The sequence below is a fragment of the Mustela lutreola genome, chromosome 13 (assembly GCF_030435805.1).
Source record: "Mustela lutreola isolate mMusLut2 chromosome 13, mMusLut2.pri, whole genome shotgun sequence".
NCBI classification, from domain to species: domain Eukaryota; kingdom Metazoa; phylum Chordata; class Mammalia; order Carnivora; family Mustelidae; genus Mustela; species Mustela lutreola.
The window spans coordinates 6,119,145-6,144,175 of NC_081302.1; positions in this window are offsets into that span (position 1 = coordinate 6,119,145).

Sequence of the window (25,031 nt, forward strand, 5' to 3'; positions counted from 1 at the left end):
CCTTTTGATTAATACAGAGTTTTGAGAATTGAGGTAATTTTTCCATAATGGTACAAACCAAATAAATGTTTCTAGAGTACGTAGACAATTTGAATGTTATTCAAATCTCTAAATAATTTAAATGTTACAAAAATATCTGGACAACTTAATTATTATTGAAAATATCTAGATAATCAAGACAACGTATTTCCATATGGGAGTAAAGGGTCTGTAGTTTGCTTTACGAATGCAGTGTTGTAGGCGCCCATTTTCTTGAAGAGTGGGGAAGGTTTAGGGAACCTGAGGTGGGGGATCAGGTATTCGTGTCAGCTCTGGCCCGACTCACTAGCGTCTTCACTGATGCTAGTTCGTGGTTCTGACAGACCCGCACCCGAGGCTCACCTTGAGAACTGTTATGGAGGGCAGATAAGATAAGGTAGAAGAAAGGGCTTGAGGACTGCCAACCACCTTTCGAATATCAGTCATCACCCACTTCACCGAGCGGTTACCTTTTATGTGCTGTGCTACTGTCCCCCCCAGATCATGGCCACTGGGTAAGGAGTCCCCAGTGGATGCTCTGACTCCACTGATGGCCTCGGACGTCTAATGAACCAGATACTTGTGTCTGCCAGCCCTTTTGTGCACGTTGCCTTCAGCATCTGGATTTCTGGTAATGTGCCAATCTTAATGAAGTTGTCTTGTTGTTTTCTAAATACCTTTGGACACCTAAGGGCATAATGACTGAGCTAGGGTGTATGATAATGATAAAATGTGGCACAGACTGGATGGGCTGAGGCTTGAGTGAAGTTGGACACAACCTGCTGAGATTTCTTCACATACGATCTGCTCCTTTTAGAAAGGATGGGGCCATGGGAGACCGCGGGTCTTTTGGCATTGACTCCTAAGAATTCTAAGTCTACGAGACAACATTAATTTGTATTGCATGACTCACATTGAATAAGAACAAGTTTGTATTCAAGAATCATGCATTCCCAGTTAATTAATCGCCCTTGTAAATGTTGGGGTGGATTATTGGTTAGTGACACACAGTTTTTGTTCCCAGAATGGAGGCAGGTGTGCCACTCTGGTTCACTGTATAATTTTTCATGCCTGAATCAGCCTGGGCACTTTCTGCTGTTCCCTACACCCTCTTCATTAAGCTCTGTCTAAATACTTAACTGTCCAAGTGTGTTATTATAAAGCGAGGTTATCCACAAGTATTTCAAGCCTGATTTAGGTAGTGTCTGCATTTCCTGGCTTGAAAAGAAACTAATCCAATTCCCTTTGTCTTGTAGATGTGAGAGCAACTGGGGGACTGAGGGCATCACCTAAGGCCAGAGCTTGTTCTGGAGATGGGGGGGGGCGTGTCTTGTGGACCAGAAGAAAAGGTCAGATTGGTGCTGCTTATCTACATACTATACACCCAAAATTATATGAAGCAAAGTTCCAATTCTTGTGGAAAGTGATTTGCATGATATTTGTTGAATGATTAATATAAATGCAAATAGGTATCTTATCAATATTATTCAACTTTGTGTCCAAAACGATTCAGAAATTTACCTCAAAATTTTAGAATTCATTCAAAAATACCCCCCTATTTATCTTTAGAATAATTGGTACATTAAAATTATTCGAAGGTGCCTGATGCCACTTCCAACAATAAAATAATTTATCATTATTCCATTTTCAGAGCCGGTGATTTTTCTGCTTTATATACATCATTAAAAGCATTTTTTAAGATAGACAACTGAAGCAAAAAAAAAAAAAAAGAATCAAATATGGAATTTTTCTGGAGAAATATATCAAAGATTTGGATCATTTACTTTCTAATAGATAGTCAGATATTTATTCCTACAGAAAGATATTTCTGGCACCAATGAGTCTGAACTGCAGTTTGGGTATCTTCTGGTGTTTTCAATTATTTGAAAGAAAAGGCATCATCAAAATAATTTATTTAATAAAATTTGGCTTAATTCTCTTTTACCTAAAAAAAAAAAAAAAATGAGTACCTTAGCTCATAGACCCTGTGAAATGCTGGAGGACTGGTTAGCAGGGCACTTCCTCCAGATCAGCACAAGCCAGAGGGACTCTCAGTTCCAAATATGCGAGGTGTTATTTCTTATTCAAAAAAAAAAAGAAAAATGGTTTTAAAATACGTTTTGAAAGTACCTCACCAGTGCCCAAAACATCACTTAAAATATCAGGTGATCGACTTTCAGGTAATCCACATTAGTTTATATGACATTGTTAAAGGAGAGAGCACGTAGTGCCTGCCAATCAGAGGGCAGGCTATTACAGGTTGAGTTGTGTCCCCCACAAAAGTTACATAGAACTCTTGCCTCGCAGTACCGGTGGAAATGACCTTATTCTGAAATAAGATCTCTGCAGATAAAATCACGTTAAGAATAAGGTGGGTGCTAATCCAATATGGAGGATGTCCTTATAAGAAGAGGTGAAGAGATACAGACACACAGGGGGAAAACCAGGTCCTGACATAGGCAGAGACTAGAGTGATAAAATTGCCAGTCATGGAATGTCAGGGCTTGAAGGTCACCACCAGAAGTAAGGGAGAGCAAAACGAGATACTCCTCAGACTCTCGAAGGGACGCTCTGCTGACACTTGATTTTAAACCAGGGTTGTGAGAGAACACATTTCCATTGCTTTAATCTACCCCATTTGTAATAGTTTGTTACAGTAACCCTAGGAAAATGGTACAGATGCTGATTGATTGTTTTTAAATACAGAATATGGTGGCCCTTTAGGAATGCACTGGAGAAAAGAGACTTACAGCAATTGCAACATAACTGTACACCTACCTGAAGCTCTTGCATCTCAGAATTCTTAATACTGTGATCAACTTTTAAAATGTTGCTCTATTCTTCTGAAATTATTTGCTTATTTCTCTATCTATAACCTTCAGATTAATTTTAAACTTCAAAGTATCAAGTTTTCAGATTTGAAATGTCTATATTAATGCCACTCTTAAAAGGGGCCATTTGCCTGCCTTCAGTACTTGATGTATTAAACACTCTGGAATGTCCAGTTTACAGGATAGCTGTCTCTTCCAAAGATACTTGCAGATGTCCTATTTTTCTTCCTGAACCAATTTAAAGAGAACTGTGATTATCACCATTATATATATGTTATGGGCTGACTTTGTCTCTCACAGGAGTATATCGAATAGTGACTGCTAGTGCTCCAGAATGTGATCTTATTAGGAAATAGGATGTTTGCATAGGTAATTAAGAGAAAATGAGATCATTTAGTTGGACCCTAACCCAATATAACTTGCATACATATACAAAGAGAAGACGAGCAGATACTCACAGAAAGTGTACTGTGTCACAACAGAGGCAGAGAGAGAGCAAGGTGGTAGATCTAGTTAGAAACAATGAACGTCAAGGATTGCTGGCAACCACCGGAAGCAAAGAGAAAGGTGTGGAAGAGATTCTCTTCTAGAACCTTCCAGAAGTCTTGGCTCTACCAACACATTGATTTCAGACTTTTGGCCTTTAAATCTGTGAAAAAATATATTTCTGTTAAGATACCCAATTATGGCAATTTAAATGGCAGCCTTATCAAACTAATATGTATATAAAGAATAAGAAGTCTTTTAACTATTTTATAAGAAACATGAGAAGTAAACTATGAAAGTCCTTGACCTTTCTATTTCCAAAAGCATAATCTCAAACATTAATTTTCTAAGAGATCCAGAAAATACCATTTTTTAGTGATTAGTGCATAGAAAGTTGAACAATAATCATTGACTCATCTGTGTAGTGAAACTGTGAAGAATATGGAAGTTTGGAAATTCTAGGGGCCACAGATTAGAGGCAAGGTTGTATCATTGGTGCTGTATGTGCATGCAAAAAAAATCATAAAAATATTCACTAGTTTTCTGCTCATTGTCTCAATAAGACACTTCAAACAATTCACTTAGATACAACAATTATGAACATAGAAAGCAAAATTACTTTTTCCAAAATAAGTCAATATTATTCTTAAAGAAAAAAACATTGAATAACTTGTGCGATTGGCTATATCTCTATACTGCTGAGCTGTTTGCTACAGCCCATGTCTCACCACCAGAGTGAACTCCCTCCTAGAGACTTCTATCCTAACACCATGACCAATACCTCCTAGGCATGCCTCCCCAACCTCTGGAGTCTGCCTTTTTGGTTCAAGGCATTTTTTGTCATTTGAATAGTCCATGTGAGGACACCAAAAACATTCTGAATTTAGGACTTTTTTTCAAGTTACTAGAGTCTACACGTTCATTAAAAAAATGTGACTGTACTTAGTGCTTCCTTTAGGTTGTGAATTCAAATAAGGAGAATGAATGGGAAATTTTTGTTTTACCTCCCGTGCTCAGGACTGCCCTGGACAATGGATGATAGACATCAGAGGTTGATGGAATGAAGGCATCCACAGGAGTATCTACACGTAAGTGAGGAGATGCTGAAAGATTTTTAAAGAAAGGGTATTTTTCTTTCTTGTTTCCTTCCCTTCCTTCCCTTTCCCCTTCCTTTCTCTCTTCCTTTCCTAATTCCATACTTTCTCTTTCCATGGCCACAGGATTGACTGAATACCAAGGATTAGCATTATTGACTGAATTTTGGTCTATTGACTTAAAACAAACAAACAAACTTGGTTAAGGGTACTTTCTCAATTCTGCACAGAAAATTTGATCATGATTTGTATATTAAAAACCAGCGGAGACTTGTGTCAACAAACTTGGATAAACTTAGTAGCATCCTGAAGCTTCTCATTCACATGGATTATAGCAAAGTGAAAACGTGTGCCTGTTTTATTAAAGAAATCAGGAAGACATTAAGCAATACAAAACAATGATGATACTTTATTATTGTTTTCTCAATAAAAATATTTACAAATTTGCTGTTAATTTGTTTTTATTATTTTTTCCTACATGAAAGGGTGTGTTATTAAAAAAAAAAGAGCAATGAGAATGACATTTGGTGCTCAGAATATAGGCCCAAATTGGCCATTATTTGTCAGAAGAAGCAGTTTTTTCCTCTCTCTCAAAGAACTTTAATGACTTGGTTTTGCTACATCAAGTGTAAGGAAATTACCTTAAGAAGCCGACCTAATAAGGCAAAATAATACATCTTTATAAATAGATAAAAACACATATCCTAAATCTTAAAATGTGTCAAGAGGAAGATAGTCATTGAAGAATGACTAGTGCTCCGTGAAGAAGATTAAAGATGGGAGTGAAAGGAAATTCTTTCTCTGTTTTTCTTTTAAATCTGTTTCTTTTTAAAGTGTGTTAACATTTTAGGTGCTTTCTCTCTCTCTCACTCTCTGATATTTTGTTTTCATTCTGTGACCCTTTTAGGTATGCTATCAACATCTGAGTATGTGTGCCAAAAACAAAACATCATAAAAATCCCCCCCCCCCAAATTTATATGACTTGAGCATAATAACCTTTGAAAGATAAGAGTGATTAAAAACTACTATGTTTACATGTACATTTAAATAACTCACCAACAGTTAAGGTCAACGTGAGGACAAAGGAGAGCAAGAAAAAAAATGGAAGATGACCCAGAAGCACTTTGGCAAGCGAACAAATCAATAAGTCAACGGGGTGTTTAGAAGTGAGGTGAAAAGAGGCTTTACTTGTTTGGAACTTTGATTGCTTGGTGATAATTACACTTCACGAAGGAGACCGAGGAGCGGGGCGTCAGCTCCGTGCAAGAAGGTGCGGAGATGGACCAGTGAGGCTGGCCACGGCGGAGAATGTTCGAGCTTAGTATATTTCCCGACTTTCATGGCCTTATATTAGTGTGACATTGATGAATGCAGTACACACTGTGCCCGGAATATAAGGTGTGAAACGTCCAGAGAATATGAACTCAGCTTGAGTGACTAAGCCTCAGGAGGTTCTGTTCAAAGGGATTCAGCGTGGACTTACTCAACCCCACTGTTAACTATAGGTAAACTTGATACCAAGGTAAGATCATAGGATTTTTGCTTTAAGGAAAGGAGATGGAGAAAGAAAGAAAATCATCTTTATTAAGTGACTTCTGTGTATGTGGCAGACAGTTAGGCTAGGCGCTCTGGGCTCATAAGTTATTTGCCTTTCAAAACAAAGTCGGTATGTTTTCTTAGCAGGTGAAGGTCATAAGGTTAAGGAATTTCTTCAGTCATACAACAGTCCAAGTGGATAAAACTCCTGAGCCATTTTTCTACTGGACTATTCTTAAGGTTTTTTGTTTGTTTTGTTTTCACTTCCTCTCCCACAGCATGTGACAGATGACCGTCAGTGTGTGTGTGGCTGTCTCCGAGGGGTACCTGGAAGTTAGGTGGAAACCCTACCTGGAACCCGCCTCGTTCATGTCTACTCAAGGAAGCGTATTTGAGCTATGTAGGTGATGCCATTTCAGAGAGGTAATCTTGATGGTGTCCTAACAAAAATGCCAGCTATCATTTATTTGAGTTCTTACTCTGGCCCAGGCAAGTAACTCTCTTATAAGGTTCTCTCTTTTAATCTTCACACCAGGCCAGTAAGGGACCAAAACTAGGCTTAGACGCTAAAAGGAGGCAAAGTGAATTTTTAAATCCATATTACTAATTCTAGTGTGTCACTCTTCACCATTGCTCAATACTGCAGAATATATATATGATTATATATAAAGAGATATGATATGTATGATATATATTGATATATAAATAACAGTGGCCAGGCACTTCCTACATATGTAATAAATATTTGCTATATACATGAAAAAATAAGTGAAAAAAATCACACAAAACATAAGCCACTCTCGTCCTTTGATACTGTGACTGTTAATACAATATTTGCAGGAGTTTTGGTAATTAACACCAATGCACTTTTGTGTCCTGAAACTGGAGGTGAGAAATTTTTCCTTCGTCAGTTTGCCTTCTTTCTAGGGTAAGTGTCTGTAATTTGCTGGCAGAGAAGAAGAAAGCTGGGCCCCAAGACGGCAATTGAGACTGAGTCACGAGGAATTACTGTCTTACTCACACAGGTTACGTTTAAGAACCTGTACATGTCTGGCTTCAGAGCGATGGCATAAATGTGATGTGGTTCTTTGCTCTGAGAAACCTTATTTTCCAGGATGAAAGAGAAGGACGAAGAAGCAAAAAGCTCTACTGTGCTTTATCAATGGTTCTTTTTTATTAATTGGATTTAATTGAATTTGAATTTAATTAATTAGCATAGAGTATATTATTAGTTCAGAGGTGGAGGTCAGAGATTCATCAGTTTTATAGAACACCCAGCGCTGATTACATCACGCGCCCTCCTGGTGCCCATCACCCAGTGCCCCCAGCCCCGCATCCCCCTTCCCCCCTGCAACCCTTGGTTTGTTTCTACTGTGTTTTGTCGAAGGTTCTTAAGAGAGGGTCCAGAGCCACCTCAGGAGAGGCAGTGCAGTGACACAAACTAGGGATTAGAATAGGGATCAAGATGAAAACTTGACTTACCGAGAGGATAGCCGGGTGTAGGAAATAAAAATGAAGTGATGCCGAGTAAAATTTGAATGTCCCAAAAATGAACAAGTTTGTTTTGGTATAAGTATATCCCAAATATAGCATAAGACATACTTCACCTAAAAAATAACCATCGTGTATCTGAATCGTAAATTCAACTGGCGTCCCATGTTGCATGTATCAACCCTACATATGGTAAACTAGAAGCCAGTTAAATTGATTTATAGGCCTGATAGTGATTTCCTTAACTAATTTATACTCGGATGTCCTCACATTTATTAGTGGGTTTTTTTGTTTGTTTGTTTGTTTGTTTTGTATTTAATGACTGCATGCATCATTATAACAAGGGTCTGGTACAAGTTTGTAGGAATGTGGAGATAATCCTGTATATTCTTAATTGAGAAGTCTTACTTGAGATACTGAGAATAATCGTACAACTTTCCTTCAGCCAAAAGCAAAAGATCTGATTTACCGAGGTAATATTGTGTATCATCTCTTCTATGAAACTTTGGGGGAAAGTCACAACCCAGCGAGTTCCAAATCCCTCTCCAGCGCAGAGACTGATACAGCAAAACAAAGTGGCAGCAGAGGCAGGATTTCTTACTCACCTTTGAGAATATTGCCCCAATGCTTCTTTGAATAGACCGAGCTTCATAATTTTCTCTCTGAAGTTTTATACTGCCTCATGTTTCACTAAGCCCCTTTTTATAGAGGGCAAAATTAAGGAGGTAATAATGGTTAAGTGACTTGTCTGCTGTAGGTTGAATGCAAGTCAGCTCTGAACTGAAGCATCACGCTGGAGTGAAATGGACCCCACAGCCTCCGGGACTCAGTCGCCCCGGAAGGACACACATTCCCTTGTCTGTGAGAGGGTACACCAATGCCTCCAGTCCAAGTTGAAGAAAAAGGAATTTCTGGCATTTCTGTAATACTCTACTTGAAGATAAATGTTTACTTGGAAAACTGACCTTTTTAGTATCCTCTTGTCTATAAACCCGACTTTAAAGGAAACTCTAAGTTGGAGGGGCTAATAGGAGTGAACTTGAAAAGTAAACACATGTTTTTATGTGGTTTTCAGTTTCCTTGCTGAGTCAGTTCTTTCCCTCACCCCAGAGCTTGTGCGGGTGACACATGGGATAATACCACGGGTGTGCAAATCGGGGTACCTCTCTTTTAAATGCGTGTGTCCTCATTTTCTTCCCTGGGAAATCAATTACGCAATACCGCCAATAGTTACTTTTAAATAATTTTAGAAGACCAGTTTCTGACATCTCGTTCTACGTGGCTACCTCCGATGTATAATTTGTTCTTCTTTTCTCTTCCCCTGTAGTTGTTCCCAAATCTACTTGTCTCTTTCATAGCTTCCAGAGAGAATCCTGTCTAGGCTCTGGGGAGAGATCACCTATCTATTTTACTCCTCTCCATGTGGGATCACTCATGTCAAAGGAACAAACTAGCCACTGTTTTAAAAGCCTCCCTCTGACTTTTGTCTCCCGAGATGACACACAATAACTTCATTCGCGTCAGTCTGCCGCGGGCTGGCCGTGAGGAGGGACAGGCAGGTGCTAGGGCTAATTGAAAGAAAAAGGAAAATAAAACAGTACAGCATGTTCCTTTCCAAATGTCCCATAGATTTTTCTCTACACTTATTGCCTTTTCTAATACACAATGAAAAAAGATGTATAAAAAGTTTAACATTGGGAGGTGGGGAGTTCTAATGGTTGCTGCCGAAGTATGAACTGATGTGTGTAAAGTACATTAAACCACGGCAGGGACCTGGAGGAGCAGAAGTAATGTACTGATGAAAGCCTTCTGGGCCACATGCTTCTCGAAGATTCCCAGTGACAGCAGACAAGGCCTTACATATTCCGTGCCAGCCAGATTCCCTTAATTCTCTTTCCCTTCCTGGGGTCATCAGGTTGAGACTCCAGCCCAGTGTGTAGGCATGGTCCCCACAAGCAGGAGGGTAATGGTAAGCAAAGTCATCAGCCAGTGTGAAGTTGGCCAAGTCTGGAAGCAGTAGCTTCTGCCCCGCGTCAGGACGAGGGGAAGTAATCGAATGAAGGAAAAAGCTCTTCTCTGGACTTTGTGTCCTGTAGTCACAGGTAAACCAGTCAGGCTAGTTAGTGCTGTCAACATAAGCCGTCTGGGTCCTCAGGAACTTTTCTACTCACTTTGGTGCTCGTATTTTATTGCTTTTCTTTAGGACCTCATAGGAAGGTAGGTGACTTGGGCACCCGGGGGCACTTTAATCTAAGAGGGAGGTGGAGAAAAATGTCTGAGCCTTCCACCTCATTTTTCCTGACTATGGAGATTGGGTTTACCCTCAGGATTTGAGATTTGGGACATTCTCAAGCCATGTTTCACAGAACCGAATCTCGTTGTTCCTACTTGGCACTTTTGACTCTGAGAATGCTGGAGAAGACTTTTGATCACTTAAATGTACCCTTTCTTTCGTGCCATTTTTTAAAATTTCTCTCTGTATATACTCTTTTTAACGGCTGTGGAGAGTGCTTTGTGACAGATACGCACCTTGTTGGTAAACTTTTTTTTTTTTTTTTTGAGACTGAGAGGAGAGAAAGCATGTGGGTGAGCTGGGTAGGGAGGTAGGGAGGGGCAGAGGGAGAGAATGTTAAGCAGATTCCGTGCTGAGCACGGAGCCCAACGCCAGGCTCTATCTCACCACCCCGAGATTGTAACCTAAACTGAAATCAAGAGTTTTTCACTTAACTGACCGAGCCATCCAGGAGCCCCTTGTTGGTGAACATTTCTAATGAGACATTCCATTGTGGTACAAAGGAGCTGTGCCTGGAATTATGTACGTATATTATATAAATAGATAATCATGTATGTGTATATATACACACATAATCCCAAATATGTGCATAAATGTGTATTATATATGTATTATATATTGTATATATATAAAATACAGGAACACTTTTGCTACGTATGTAAAAATTCACTTTTCACTCTATAAAACAAATACATGCTTTTGCTAATTAATAATTAATATGGTATATATAAAGTATACCAGAATTTATTTCTATGTCATGAAGAATCTGACTCTTTCAAACTCAACCTGAATTCAGATATGGGTTAATTATAGAAAATATAATCTGTCCGTAATTAGATATCTCTACCTTTATCTCACATTCATATTAGGTGATTTGGGAAGGGAAGGGAGAAAAATATAAAGCAGTTCCATAAGGAAATCTCAGCGTTGATTTTTTTAAACTTTTTTATTATGAAAGTAATATAGAAATTCTGGAAAAATATAAAATATGGAAAAGTATAAATGAGAAAATAAAAGCATCATTATTCTACTACCTAAGGAAAATGTACAAATGTACATATATTATATATATACATGAATATCTACACACACACACACACACACACATGGAGGTAAAGTTAAAGCCCTTGGCAGACCCTGGTGAGCAAGTACATTAAAATTGTTTGAATCTTTTATTTCTTTTTCAAATACCTCTAGACTACATACTCTAGCGTGGCCCACAATCCAAGTTCGAGCTAACAAAATGAGGGAGAGTGGAAGTCACAGAAGCCACTTCCAGGACTGGCCCATCGCACAGCACTGTGTGATCCTCCTCTCTGTCCTCCTGCTGTGGCTGGCTGGGTACTGCTGTCCAGAGTGGCCTAGAGCAGTAGCCTATTGAAGACGGCGGAATGTTTATCAAAATGGGTCCCTAAAAGACTGTATGAAGGAAATCTTCCTAAGAATATGAATTTAAGTAGTGTTAAGTAGTAATTTTCTGGGTTTGGAAGTCTGGCAACATCAAGACGTTTTTATTATAACAAAACATGTGGCTTTAATATAGGTCATAATTAATCATTATTCATTTCTTTACGACGCCTTTCACATAAAAATGGATCTTGGATATTCTTCCCTGTCACCTTCGTTTCTTGGTTGTGGAAGTATTCCGTGTTTGTCTGATCTTAGATACCGCATATCCAGCTGAAGGCCTGCTGTTGATCACGCGTATGGTTTCAGCTTTCCGCTGTTGTCCCTCTCCGGTGGAGTCTATTTGTACACATCTCTGGTCATTTCTGTAGGAAATACTCCTAGGTTTGGAATTGTTGCACCCGAGGCTTGAGACTTTTTGTAGCTTTTATGTATTTTCCCTTTATTTAGCTTCAGAAAAGTGATGCACATTTCATTCTGATAAGCCATACTTGCTAATACTAATTGGTATTTTTATTCTGGGGGTTCATTGGTTGAATTCCAAGGGCTGGGGGTCACCAAATCACTGTCTGATTAATTTCTCATACAACTGGTGACATTTGAACGGTAAATTTGGACATACACAGAAAAGGAGATCTCTAAGTCATTTATTGGCAGAATTTGTGGAAACTTATAGTTCAGTATGTAGTACGTCCTCTGAAAAAAATGAGCAACTACATAGCTTCAATGGAAAGTTGTTTGCTATGACTGGATTTAACAAACGTCTTTCTTCCCCTTCCTCTCTCACTCCCATTAATCCTCCACCACCCCTTATCCTCTGGGGAAGTGGTCATAAGACTTTCCTACAATGACAAGTACCTCATTTTCTCCACGTGTCCTATTTAACTTATTTTTTTTTCCTAAGAAAAAAGTTTATGTCCTACAATTATCATCCTTTGTGTTAAGTATTAAAATATGGTGAATAGCAATCAAATCCTTAAGAGACATGATCTCCCAACTCACATGGTACGTTTTTTCTGAGACTCTAACTTTCTCTGGTTTATCATAATAAAGAGGCTTACATATTAGAATTTTATAATTTCTAACTTTTCGGCTATGGGTATTAGTGGGAAAAAACATAAAGTTGTATTTATTTCTATTCATGAATCATGTATCTTATTTTTGTCAGTGGGAAACAAAAATAAGAGTATATAATAATAAAAAATGCAATAAGAAAACAAAAGAATAAGAATATGATAATAAAGAATAAGAAGAAAATAAAATAATAGATGCCCACAGATGTCTTTTTTTTTTCCCTTTTAAAAATGTGTTGCTCTCAGATTACATAACAAAATAAAATATATAATGAAGTACTTTAGCCTCTTGTATTTTTAATAATTGAGGGCCCATCTTAGGAAGAATTCCTAAAGAACCCATAAGTTTCTAAAGCACTTGATATTCATTTGTGTTGAAATTTTCATATTAACATTTAGAAATATGATGCTAAATGTTCTGTGTGTCATATTAATATTTAAATGAGTCAAGAGGTTCTGTTTTTTGTAAATCTCATCAAGTATCATTTTATCTTGATTAAGTCTGCCAAATAATTCTCCATACTTCCTTAAGAACCAATTCACATGTTGTGTTTTTATTCAAAAAGCCTTTATATTGCAGTTAGGACTTTGGATCGATTTTGCCCAGAGCTAGATGTCAAAGATCAGCCCTTTTATTAGTCTGATGTGAATAAGGGTTATAATTATAATCTAATGTGATTGATTTATGTATATGACTTTTCATAATTTATAATAGTCTTACTATTCCTTTGGATTTCACGTAACATGTTCAGTATAATTTTGAAATAGAAGAGGAGTCTGTTGAAAGATTTCAGATAAAATTATATTCTTTTCTCAAACACATCTATCTATAGCTTTTGGGGTTCTGAAAAACAGTGAGTCTGCCCAGGACGGGGAATAATACAAATATTAAAATTCCAGCATTCATTCCACCAAACTTGTATATAAAAATCACCCACTCAAGTCTAGCTTGGTTGATTCCCTGAAAAACTGAATCAGTTTCAAGATGGAGAACTAAAATACATCAAAAATAAAACTAAAAATATTACATTCAAGCAATCACGTTTCCATTAACTTACATTACTTTAAAATGAAAATAACATGGAGGGAAGTAATAGCGAGTAAAAGAAGAAAATAATCAGAATAAAAATACTTCAGCTTTGGGGCGCCTGGGTGGCTCAGTGGGGTGGGCCTCTGCCTTCGGCTCAGGTCATGATCTCAGGGTCCTGGGATCGAGCCCCACATCGGGCTCTCTGCTCAGCAGGGAGCCTGCTTCCCCCTCTCTCTCTGCCTGCCTCTCTGCCTGCTTGTGATCTCTGTCAAATAAGTAAGTAAAATCTTTAAAAAAAAAAAAAAACTTTAGCTTTGTAATAATTAATAGCTTCTCTCAGAGCTTCCTCGTGGCCAGAAGAAGTAGAAAATCAGAGGTCCTCTGGCTTCCCTTTTCTCATAAAAGGAAGGATATTAATTAGTCAGGAGAGGCAATTCTATGTCTAATCTGAGTTTTCCCACATGTCTTTTATAAGGAACATTGAATGTCGTGGTAAAGGCTGTCTTCAAAAGCAGTTAAAAAAAAAAGAAAAAAAAGCGGTGATATTCTGCCTATGCCTGTATGTTCTAGCCATCTTTTATAAAAGCTGGAGCAGGCAGTGTTTGGCTTCATGAAGGTGTGAAGGGACTTTATCTGCCAAACTGTCAGCTCCTAAAAGAGTGATTGACATCCTTGAGCACCTGCGAAGTGTAGCCTCTATGTTGTAACCACGAGAGAACCCAGTCTCAAGGAGACACCTGCTCTCAGCCCCAGCCCTGCTCCTGGGGAGCTGTGTGACCAGAGCAAGCTACTGTGTGACTAGAGCAAGCTACTCGCCAACATCCCTGCATGGGAGCAACTCGCCTGCAGCATGTCTCATGTATATTAAGTGCATCGGGACCATTCAGTCATTATTGTATTCATATATAATAAGTATTGCCAATAGGTTTTTCAAAAGCAGAGTTATTCTCTGTCATCAAAATTATTCAAATAAAGAATGATCCATGACCAGCCAGACAGTGCTGTCTCTTGTTTTCTTCTCACGGTTGGCAATCATAACATGTTTTAAAGAATCACATTCTATTGCATCAAAGTCATTGTGAAAAAGATTTTCAGTAGGAGAGCAACATTTGTAATGCTTGTCACATCTTATTCCAATAGAATGTAAAAAATAAATAAAAGGGAGAGAAGCTGCATTTAAACACACAATGATGTACTTTTTAAAGGCAAAATAGAAGATTCACGGTTGTAGGCAGGTTGTCGAGGAATAATGACCTCTTTATAGTATGCCTCATTGTGTCACAAGCTAAAAGGCCAAATGACAGCCATAATAAAGTCTGGGGATATAAGGTATCACTTCTCTCACTCCTGTTTACCCAGAAGTGTCCGTTGGTTTAGACTCATTACTTACATCTCGGAAATCCTGGGGCCAGAACAAAATTCTTCTGCCATCCCTCAACCACATCACTAAAATCAGCTTGCCATCCATTTGCTCAGGACATGGACAAGGATCTAAGGCAAAATGTTCTGTCCTTTGGGCATCAGTTAACTCACCTGCATTTGAAGCCTGTTCTCTGCTTCTCAGGTGTGCTATGTCGATCAAGCAAGACCTGCCTCAGTGACAATGGAATGACATCATGATAGAAGAGGGTAGGGTGAGGACATCTCTGCTCACCCGCTTTGAACGGTTACTAGCTGGGTCAAGTCCCTCATTTAATCCCCTTGGAGATGAGTTTCATTCTCTTTGTGACATGACCAATTAGTATCCATCCCACAGAGTTATGCCCTGATATTCAACATATGCTGATATTGTGTCAAGTACTGATATATATACTTAAATAATGATGTATTAGAAATTGACCTTTGGGTGCCTGGGCGGCTCAATGGGTTAAAGCCTCTGCCTTTGGCTCAGGTTGTGATCTCAGGGTCCTGGGATCGAGTCCCGCATCGGGTTCTCTGCTCAGCAGGGAGCCTGCTTCCTCCTCTCTCTCTCTTTCTGCCTGACTCTGCCTACTTGTGATCTCTGTCTGTCAAATAAATAAATAAAATCTTTTAAAAAGTTAAAAAAAAAGAAATTGACTTTGAAGGAGACATCATCATCTTCATTGCAAAAACTTATACTTTTTTTTTCTGCAGTTATAAGGTATGTGGCTCTGTTCTCACATGGATTGGCTCATTCTGTCCTCACATATTTCTACCTAATAACACCATTTTACAGATGGAGAACTCAAGGCTCAAAGAGCTTAAGTGTTTGCATATTTTTCACACAAAACCAGTTTGCCTTATTATGAAATCTTATTCTCATATCCCCAGTGTTCTCTAAAGGTTTTGGGGTGAGATGCTCCTAGGGGCCAGCGAGTGTAGACAGGGATATCCATGCATAGGACGTGGATCCCATTCCTGTTTTATATAATTACGTGAACAGATGGGAAAGGCTAATGACTTTTCGTCCCAGTTGCATTAAACAAGATTAAAGATGTTGACAAAGACTTAAGATCTGTGCTGAGGACTTCAAATCTCATTACCCATATCCCAAGCCACTGTCTTTGTCTTGACATCATTCCTCTGGTCTGTACTGTGGGTTGTGTGTGTCCGCGTGTACGTGTAGGTGTGTGCACTGCTGTCTGGTCTCCCAATGATGCCACAGAGACTTGAGGTCAGCTCCCAGAAAGCTTTGGGTTCCTCTTTATAGGACCCTAGAATTGACCACAGTCTTTGGGTCTGCAGCTTGCCCTTTTAGGACCTGCTACTTAATTAACTGTTGATAGACCATCTGCACTGTTCAGAGTTCCACATGGCATCTGCCGTGACTCACCTTGGAATCTTAATGTTTAGAGATATTTGTCTACTCAACAGCAAGGTTTTCAAGTAAACAGCAAGATCTGTACATGAGCCATTAGAGGATTGTATGGGAAAAAATAGCTGCATTTGATTACTTTCAGTTTATGAATTGGGAAATCAAAAAACGTATAGGTTAATATAACTTAGAATTCTGTTTGTCATATAATCTTTTGACACAGATTCTAGAGACAGCACTGCATTCAGGTTCCCCTCCCCCTACACTGCTTTCTATTCAGTCTTATTGCTTTAATGCTGTTCAACTTCAAGTTCTGGCAATTGAAGAGAATAAGGTATGCGGGCATGCTGCAAATATGTTTACTACATTTTCAATATTACTGAAAAGATATTCATGAAAAACATATTTTTTTGTATGTATTTTTCCTAAATGGGTTGAGTGATGTATTCCATTTGCACACCAAGGGTTCTTTGTAACAGAAGTCACATCCCAAAAGTGCTTGCCATTGCCATCACTGTGTAGAGTATATATATCATATATTTCTTCATGAATAAGTCTTCAGTCTGCTAGCTGTGAGCTAGTAACTGAGAATAAACTGTCTCAAACTGGCAAGTATATAACAAATTAAAAACAAATATATGTATATACACACACATACACACACACAGTGTATTCCAGATTAAATCATACTGTGGGTCTTGTCTGTTTGTGTGAGTGGTTTTAAGAAATTGTAAATAAGAAATGTCTGTTCATGTCCTCTGCCCATTTCTTGATTGGATTATTTGTTCTTTGGATGTTGAGTTTGCTAAGTTCTTTATAGATTTTGGACACTAGTCCTTTATCTGATATGTTGTTTGCAAATATCTTCTCCCATTCTGTCAGTTGTCTTTTGGTTTTGTTAACTGTTTCCTTTGCTGTGCAAAAGCTTTTGATCTTGATGAAATCCCAATAGTTCATTTTTGCCCTTGCTTCCCTTGCCTTTGGCGATGTTCCTAGGAAGATGTTGCTGCGGCTGAGGTCAAAGGGGTTGCTGCCTGTGTTATCCTCAAGGATTTTGATGGATTCCTTTCTCACATTGAGGTCCTTCATCCATTTTGAGTCTATTTTCATGTGTGGTGTAAGGAAATGATCCAATTTCATTTTTCTGCATATGGCTGTCCAATTTTCCCAACACCATTTATTGGAGAGGCTGTCTTTTTTCCATTGGACATTCTTTCCTGCTTTGTCGAAGATTAGTTGACCATAGAGTTGAGGGTCTATTTCTGGGCTTTCTATTCTGTTCCATTGATCTATATGTCTGTTTTTGTGCCAGTACCATGCTGTCTTCATGACATCCAGATGGCCAACAGACACATGAAAAAGTGCTCCATATCACTCGGCATCAGGGAAATACAAATCAAAACCACAATGAGATATCACCTCACACCAGTCAGAATGGCTAAAATTAACAAGTCAGGAAATGACAGATGCTGGCAAGGATGTGGAGAAAGGGGAACCCTCCTACACTGTTGGTGGGAATGCAAGCTGGTGCAACCACTCTGGAAAACAACATGGAGGTTCCTCAAAATATTGAAAATAGAACTACCCTATGACCCAGCAACTGCACCATTGGGTATTTACCCTAAAGATACAAACGTAGTGATCCGAAGGGGCACATGCACCCGAATGTTTATAGCAGCAATGTCCACAATAGCCAAACTATGGAAAGAACCTAGATGTCCATCAACAGATGAGTGGATCAAGAAGATGTGGTATATATACACAATGGAATACTATGCAGCCATCAAAAGAAATGAAATCTTGCCATTTGCGATGACATAGATGGAACTAGAGCGTATCATGCTTAGCTAAATAAGTCAAATGGAGAAAGACAACTATCATATGATCTCCCTGATATGAGGAAGTGGTGATGCAACATGGGGGCTTAAGTGGGTAGGAGAAGAATAAATGAAACAAGATGGGATCAGGAGGGAGACAAAACATAAGTGACTCTTAATCTCACAAAACAAACTGAGGGTTGCTGGGGGGAGGGGGTTGGGAGAAGGGGGGTGGGGTTATGGACATTGGGGAGGGTATGTGCTTTGGTGAGTGCTGTGAAGTGTGTAAACCTAGTGATTCACAGACCTGTACCCCTGGGGATAAAAATATATTATATGTTTATAAAAAAATAAAAAATTAAATTAGTGTTGGTTGTAAAAAAAAAAGACATTGTAAATAAGAAATAATATAAATCTTTAGCTTTCCTATGGAAAAGCTTTTCTATATAATACTATCTAAGCAATTTGTTTCTTAATTTCTTAAAGCCAGTACATTAGGAACATTATTCCTAATAAAAATAGACCGTGACTTTTGTCTATTTTCTTTTTGGAGAAAGAAGATATAAACTCAATCTGTAAAGTATAAATAGCCTAATTTAGAATTATTCAATCATGGTTGAATAGCCATTGAAAAAGAATTTTAAAAACTTTTTCAAGATTTTAATGACACTAGAAACTGATCATAAAGATGTATAATTATAGTATTCAAAGTTCTGTATTACTTTCATCACTTTCTTCCAAAAATAGATTTTTACTCTTTGTCTTATTGTCCCTAGTATCATGCTAGGTAACTCTGAAAATCATTGAGGACATAACTACCATTATCGCCATAGCTCACGTGGTGAGAGACACGAAGTTACCCAACCATAATGCATCACTCTTGACAAACAACATGTCAGCTGAACAGAAGGAAAGTGGGAAGAAATACAGCAGGACAGCGAGGATGACTGTGACAAGGACAGCAGTGATGATGACCAAATCAACAACCAAAAAGGAAGGTATCATCCTGAAAGAAATGTGGTGCTTAGGAAATTGCTATGTGATAGGAAAGAAAACTCGTATCTAACAAGTTTGGTTTTTTTTTAAAGATGAAAGAGGTATTTTGTTTTTTTTTTCTGAGTCTATTTAGCATACTTCAACTTTGACCTGACAGAATTTGTAGGTTTTTAGACATACTTAGCCAATCAGCCACAATTTCGATGAATTATGACAAGAACTTTTGATCAGCATTATTAAAGGGCAAGATGCTTCCCTTGCTGCTTTGGGAAGTTTCTGAGTTCAGTTAGATGCTCTCTGACCATACACATGCACACCTACACCTAGTCTTTTTATTTACTATTGGAAGTGGGTTTTCCAAACAAGTTTTCATTAATTTTTCCTGGCTGTCTCTGAACTTCTTATAATTTTAAAAGCAGAATTAAAAGCGAACATGAACTTCATGTTATAGAATAGACAGGTTGTACTGTAATTCTGAAACAAAAATAAATCTTAACAACAATGCACTAGCTTCTTATAGCAAACACATGGGGGGTATTTCTTTAAGTAGCATTACCAAATGTTAGAATTGTTGAGCCTTTTTTTTTCTTACTAGTTTTCAGAAAATAAATTTAAAATAGTGAAAAATATATGAGCAGTACAAAGGTTTGCTATTTTGGGTATTCTTCTTCCTTAATAGAACATTCCTTTTAAAAAATTATTTTTGGTTTTTCATTTACTTGCAGACATAGTTGGGGAAAGAGACATTACAGACACTGGAAAAGAAAATTTAAGAGTTTAAATTATCTGGGATGGGCACTAAAGGGAGGGACCCAGGATCAAGCACTTACTTCCCCTTCAGGGCCCATCAGACCTGGGTTTGAATTCCAGCTCTTCTGCTTGTAACCATGATTCCCTGGAGTAATTCAATTAATTTGTGTTTGGTGAGTCTGAAATGACAGTAAATATGGCTCCTTTATTCAGCAGAGATGTTACCACATTCTTTATTTTACTGGGATTGGGTTTGTCTTCTCTCTCTTCTCTCTCTCTCTCTCTCTCTCTTTTTTTTTTTTTTAAAGAAAATGTTCTTTTTTTTTTTTTTTTTCTATAATATGGCATTGAAAAATTGGAACAAACTCCTGTCTGGGAAGTGAGGCTGATGCTTTCTAATTCACGTATTTGGGTTACTGAGCATCTGGTCAGTGGATTAAAACAAAACAAACGAAAGACAACCTTTTGCATTACTTAAGTCCTTTCTGAGGCGGGTGTGGAACGACACAAACTTCTGTTGGAGGCAAGTGATCCAGCATCCAAACATCACGCAGGACATCTGGAGTAGCTGCGAGCAGTGTCCGCTCCCACCGCTGCCCGGCTTCTTCGTGGCTGGTATGCCGAGCATCTGGACACTTGTAAATAGTGTTGGGAAGAGGAGGAGGAGGAAACAGCAAGAAAGCTGGGCTGGGAGGAGGAGGTCAGCCAAAGTCGTGCAGGGGAAGCCCGAACATAGCATTGGTGCAAACCCACGCACCACTGATGTTCTTAGTGGGAACATCTGGTGGAAGCCCATGATGGGGTCTTCATCGCCTTGAGCTGGACGGTTAACTTGTTGGTACAACTGGTGAAACTCCAGCAGGCTAGGTGAGGCATCACGGGAAGGGCCTGGAGATTCCCCATCCGGGTGGTCTGGCACAGAGGAGAAAGGCTGGGCCCCTGCACAGTATGGTAGGAGAGGCATCTGGCTGTCCCTCTTGTGGCACCCCCTTCCCCCATAGGCCTAGCTCTGTGCAGCTTTTGTGGGATGGGGTCCAGGGATGCACAGCAGAGGCTCCAGGTGCCCAAGCAAAGTTCCTTCCCTCCAGCCCCGTGCCCCGTGCTCTAGTCCTGCACCCACCCAGGGGCTGGCATAGATTGGGTATTTTACTACCTGCTATGCATTGCACAAAATGTCTACTGAAACTGGTGATAGGACATCATGACTTGAGATGACAATAGAACGTGGTTTTTGAATATACAGTAAGGCTGTGGTGGAAATTATCAAAGCAATGACCTGATTCCACTCAGTAACTTCTAGATGTACCCCAAAGGAGAAAATTGGAAGATGTTAAGAAGCTGAGTTACCCAGGGGTGCCTGGATGGTTCAGTGGTTAAGGATCTGCTTTCAGTTCAGGTCATGGTCCCAGGCTCCCTGTTCAGTGGGGAATCTGCTTCTTCCTGAGCCTCTGCCCCTTTCTCCCACTTCAAGTCCCTTCCTGCCCCTCTCTGATGCTCCCTGCCTGTTCTCTTTTTCTCTCTCTCAAATACACACACACACACACACACACACACACACACAAAGGTGAGTTAGCCCTTGGCTCTAGGTGACTCGTGTTAATCTCCTCGTGTTCTAGATAGGATTATCATATATTGTGTTAATTTCCCTTTAGTAGAAAACAACATCTGTGGTTACCGGGGAAGCTCTCTGTGTTAACTGAAGAAAGTTCAAAATGTGGGGGAATGATCATTGGCAGAATCCCATGTCTTTAGGGGGAAAAGGGTCTGACTAAGTCCTGAAGAGAAACATTTTAATGAGTAAAGGCAAAATAGCACTAAGAAGTGAGAACTGAAATTAGGAATGAAGAGAAATGAAAAGCTTCCTTATTTCCACAGTAGGAGGTCGACTCTGTTCTTCCTTTGGCATCTTATCCTCTTGGCTCTTCCCTTTGGATTGCATTGTTCTGCTCAAGTCTCCCTTGGAAGTCGCTATGATTCCAAGGTAACAGGCAGAAAGATGGAGATTTGGGGTCAAATACCCTTTTTGCACCTACTTTCTAGTCCCCTGGTATTGGTCTTTCATCATTAGAGAAGTGCTTCTCCAACTGAGTGGGTTATATGTGACATAGCGTGTGGGTATCCTCAAAGCCATGTGATCAACATGCTACATTTTCCTAAAGGGTTTGGAGGTGAGGGACAACCATTTATATCACAATGAATATGGACACTTTATGACAAAATATTGGAAACTCACGTAAATGTTCAGGATAAAAACAAGGCTCCAAGAGAACATTGCATGTTCAGTGTGACGCATTAGACTGTGACTGGGGTGATGGGGATGGTGTTGGGGACGTTTTGGAGAGGGGATGAGGGATATGCTTGCAAGTCCCATATTAACAAATGGTACATATTTGTTTATAGTGTGCCTTTTAAACTGTATATGTTGGGAGCCCAAATCGTTGTCACAGCCAAGACAGAAACATTCTTCCTGGTCACCAACATCATGACCAAATGTTATGTATGCAGTGATGCTTTGTAAAGTATAAATCACAGAACAGATAGAAGGTTTTCTTTTTTAAGATTTATTTATTTGAGAGAGAGAAAGAGTGTGTGTGAACATAGGGGGAGGACAGAGGGAGAGGGAGAGAGAAACTTAAGCAGACTTCCTGCAGAGCCTGATACTAGGCTCAATCTCATCCCCCTGACATCATCACATGAGGTGAAACCAACAGTCTGATGCTTAACTGACACCACAACCCAGACACCCCGAAGTTGTTGGGGTTTTTTGTTTTTGTTTTTTTAATGTCTCATCTTTTGGTGCTTAATTTGAAGTATTCTGGATTGGTTGGTTTATCTTTGTTAGAGAGAGCACTCTCTAATTGAATATTTCTTTTAGGAGACCCGTGAAGGTGTGTACATACATATGTGTGTTCGTATAGTTAGAATTTTTTTCTAAGAAAATTAGTTCTTTCCCTTTTGTAGTGCATCCTCCGATTAAGCTGTAGCATGTGAATGGGTGTCTAGGGCTCATACGTAATGGCATTACAGTGCTGATAACAATTTACTCTCCCCATGGTAGAGCCACAATTGTTTGGATTAGTTTGTTTGTTTTCATCTGCTAATACTACTCCATGAAAATTTTTATGAAATTTGTGGACATAGAAAACTGGGAGAGCTTCATTTGACAAACAGATGTCTGAACTGCGTTTCTCTGCTCCTGCAATGTTTATAATGCCTTAAATGTTTACACATGCATAAGGTACAGGAAATTCTCAAAACGGTAAGAATTTGTTTAGGCTGATCTAATTGGTTTATTGGCTTAGCGACAAGAGTTTTTGAAGAGCACATGTGGAACATCTTAAGGATTATTATTCTTTTTAAGTCTCCAGGAAAATGGAGGCAGTAGTGTGTTTGACGAGTATCTCCCTCAGCTAAACAAGCACCGGTGTGCAAACGTTGCTGCTGTCTAAGAATATGGCGCGTGTGAAGGATTAACGTCCATCTCTTACCGCTGAGTATCTCCACGTAGGCTCATCTCACTGCTTTCATCACAGTACTTGCCACCTCATGACTTCTGAGTCTCTTTTGGTCTTCCACCTTCTCTGACGCATCAGACAAATCTTTTTTAAAGTAAATACCATTTGTCTCATGTTATGCCTTAGCCTTCAAACCTGTGTGAGCCTCTGTTCCTGATAATTTCAAGACCAAACTGTTCTGCCGATATTTTTCAATGTGTAAAGTGTAAATGACCAATCTGTTGTCTTTGTATATTTATTATTTACACTCCTATTGGTGGACCTATGGTTAAAGACAGTGTTTTTATTTTCTTTTATTATAAATAAAACCATAGTTGCCACTTAAAATTATTATTAATGCACATAACATTTACAGGTGTGGGGTCTTCCCTAATACATACCAGGTCTATGAATTTATATAAAATATATGTAAATTATACATATATATACACACAATTCAATTATGAAATTTCTTGTAACTGATAAACAGTCATGAACTAGAAGAGTATGACTTCAAACAGGGCATGAGAAAGATTGATAATGAAAGTGTAAGGCTGAGCTAAATAAATGGTTTGTTAAATGTCTTTACCTGGTGGCAGGTGTGGCCATTAGTTTTCTGGGTATTCACTATAATCATTTCCTTGATTTATGTGTAGAATGTGTTATTGGAAACTCTCGCTAGGATATTTGACCTCTCAGAGGTTGTAGAATGTTTTTTATTTGTCAATATTTGGAATGTAAATTAGAAACTCATAAAATTAAACCATGTAAATGCTTTTAGTTTCCAAAAAGTTGAATTTTTGTTAATTTAATTTAATTTTTTTTTTAGTTTTTGAGGTTGGTTTCCTGGTACTTACACTTTTTCATATCCTTTATTCCAGTGAATGTAAGGGATGGAAGAAACATAAGGGAGTTAAATCAGTAGAAACATTATCTTAAATAAAACCATTTATTTCTTACTCATGTAGTAGCTTTCCATAAATTTTAAGTGCTAAGTTCTTTCAAAAAACCCCAAAATACTAAAATTTAAGAAATACGATTTGGAGATGATGTTGTCCTCATCATAATTTCTGCTGTTCAAGGAAAATTGCATCAAAGTTGGAAAATAATTATATTTTGATACATTCAATGCTCACAATCATGGTAGATATATATAACCATATATATATATATATATATATATATATATATATATGACTCTATATACAGATATATAGATATATATATTTGGTCATTTGCAGCTGTGAGAGGGGATGTTTGTTCTTTAAAAACTTCAAGAACACACATAGTCTATTGGTGATTCAGTTAAGACATCTACAAATGCACATATGTAGCACGTATCAGGCACCGCATTATTTAATGGGTTTGAAAATTCAATGTTCACACTAAACTGTGTAGGTGTTAACAGTTTAGTTGATACTTTTAGTTCATTTGGCCAGTATGTATCCTCTTCATGGCTCTTTCACAGAATAATTTTTTTTTTTTTCTAATTTAAACACAAGTACATTTTCGTTGTTTACCATTTGTGGAGTATATATAGAGTTTTTCAAATAGCACATTAGAGAGTCTACAATGTGGTGCATTTTTGTCAATATTCGGAAATATTTATATACAGAGCAGAAAGCATAGCAAAACCAAAGATATCCCCACTATTATGTAAACTTGATAACAGGCTTTTCCATTTTATTTATATCTCGCAACTTAAAAACGGCGTTGGCATAGAGTAGGTACTTGATAGGTATCTGCTGAAGGGTAAGGAAAGGTATGATATCCTCCACTGTATGAAATAGTTGGGGTCAGTTGGGCTGTTCTTAGTGTTGGTACCTGAGGATGCCTTATTGAGGGACCCCATGGAGCTTAGCAAAAACCATCTCTTTCAGAACCCAGTGTTTCCAAGTTGAACTGCAGTACCAGTGCTTATACTAACTCTCTGATACG